At 32.7% G+C, this 2334-nt stretch overlaps 1 long non-coding RNA gene across 1 annotated transcript; it reads left to right on the top strand.

Annotated features, from left to right (window-relative positions):
- Nucleotides 1-354: 354 nt before the first annotated feature.
- Nucleotides 355-1778, top strand: LOC125217399 (uncharacterized). The gene is made up of 4 exons (XR_016135334.1): nt 355-453; nt 601-899; nt 1113-1177; nt 1522-1778. It is a non-coding gene; the product is annotated as an uncharacterized LOC125217399 (long non-coding RNA).
- Nucleotides 1779-2334: the final 556 nt, after the last annotated feature.

Here is a 2334-nt window from a genome sequence, read left to right as displayed (position 1 = left end):
AAAGTAGATTTTTTTTTTTGGGGAAGTTCTATGCATTTAGAAACACCTCATTCATTAAAAAAATCATGACCTTAATTGAGGATCTTTGTTGGAATGTAGAATTTAGATTTAAGGTAGAATTGTTGGGATCGTTTGGACTACAAAATTGTTCAAATCATGCTTCATTTGGTTTGATCAAAGTTATTACATGATAATTGGGCCTGATTTATTCCCTCATCTGAAGCAAGCCCATTTAATTTATTTCTTCTAAACCTTAGGCCCAATTTTCTTGTAGCCATTACTCTAACTTATCTCTAAGCTACCAATCGTATGTAACCACTTGCAGTGACTTTAGCTTAGATGGGTGTACTGAGTGTACACATGTGGAAGCCTGAGTATTTAGTAAAGAGAATAGAAGCTAAACATTAGAAAATAAGGAGAAAAGGGAAAGGGGAAGAATAGGAAGATTAAGAGGTATGTATAAAAATTTCTTCACGAAGGACTCCTCGTCTTTACCAAACAAATTATTTAAATCCCATAAATTTTGTGCCACAATTCTTTCCTCTTTCTGTATAGATCATGTAAGTGTTCCATGGTTCTGATTTGAGGCCTGAAATTCAGGGAAAGAAAGAGGGAAGGTTGCTGCTGCTGCTGTTTCGGTTCGCCGTTGTGCGACGCAGCAACCTGTTCGACCCTTTCCTGATGGTTCAATCATGGAATTTTGGTGTATTTTTACACCACGTTGAACCTATTCTGATAGGCTTTGAGAATCTTGTCTCGGGTCTTTATTTTGATATCGTTTAATTTGCCGTTTTGGTGTCGAAAGTTGCAAAAAAGGAAGGGGACAATTATGTCATGTCTAAAATAAATTTTAGAAATTGACTCCCTTTTAGGAGTTCACTGTGTTCTCTACTAAAGAGGTAAATTCCTTTCATTTTGTTTTGATTTTTTTTTAAGAGCACTCTAAACTTTCAAATCAAGTCAGTAGCTTGACTTAGTTTGTCAATCTCTCTTCCGCAGTTTGAGACGAGCTGCATTTCAGTTACAAATGATCTCATTTACTAGGAAATTCCTAACTTATGTCATTTATGGACCTACATTAGAATTCTAAGTTAGAATTACAAACTTTGTAGGTCGAGACGAGCTGTCAGGATAGGAACTTTTCACACATATTGCATTGTACTCTGAGGTCGTCAAGGTGGGTTTTCTATAACTCAAAACCATGTTATAAATTGCCATGTGAACATGTTAACTGTGTTTATAACATTGTTTACAAAATGATTGGATATTTGAGACTTCAGGCAAGAGGAAATTCCGAATTTCAAGCATAGACGGTTTACTTTGTGACTAAATGTCTAGATAAGTAGCCGTAAAGTATTCATGTGATCACATTGAGTCTCTTATCCAATGAAGAAGGGTAAACTTTGTTATAAAGTGTGTTTATCATTGTTTATTTTTAAGCATGAAAGTATGTTTGAACGAATGTAATACCCACTGAGTGTTTTCTGGCACTCAACCCAAATATTTTTCAAATGGTTTCAGGTGTTGGAGATCAAGCTGGGTGAAGACTAGCTGTTGGTGTGGATTTAATGGTGACCACGATGTTATGTGGATTTTTGCTTAAATCATCCTTAAACTTGGGTTTGGATGCTACCAATTAAATATCTTAGCTACTATTTTGTAAAAGGAAGAAAACAGCCGGTTTGAAACTTAGGGACATAGTTGGCTAGTGAGTTGTTAGATTGTATAAACAAATATTTTGGTATGTATAGAAAGGTTGACTGTAAATCTTTTGAATATGTCGTCTAGTTGGCAAGATATCTTCGTTGTTGGCATTTTTATTAGGTTTATATAGAGGTAAGGACTTGAAAAAGCTATGTTGGAGTTGAATTCAAACTTGAAGTGGAGGTGTTGTCTATTTCGAAATTTTATTTTGAAATCAGGTGAACTTTTCAATTAATATTTGTCATATAAGAATGTAGGTAGGTTTTAGTGACATCTCTATTCTGTTGAATTGGGGCGTTACAAATATTCATTGAATAGTTAAATTCAAATTAAATATCAAAATCCTTCGGTTGGATTTATGATAAACTGAATATGAAATGAATATAAATTTAACTAAATTATTTAATTAGATATCAAATATTAACTTAATTATTAAAATGAATCTAGTATTCAACTTATTTATATAATTAAATTTAAAATTTACTTAACTATTCAATTGAAACCAATATTAATCTGATTAGTTGAATTGAATCAAATATCAAAGCATTTCCAATCATTCGATTGAATCTAAGATTAATTGAATTAAAAACGAGTCCAAGTTTGAATGGATTGTTAAATTGCTAAACTACA

The sequence above is a fragment of the Salvia hispanica genome, chromosome 2 (genome assembly GCF_029641045.1).
Source record: "Salvia hispanica isolate PSC_SH4W2 chromosome 2, Shi_PSC_v1, whole genome shotgun sequence".
NCBI classification, from domain to species: Eukaryota; Viridiplantae; Streptophyta; class Magnoliopsida; order Lamiales; family Lamiaceae; genus Salvia; species Salvia hispanica.
Note: the sequence above shows the minus strand (reverse complement) of the source record. Positions and strands in the feature narration are given on the sequence as shown.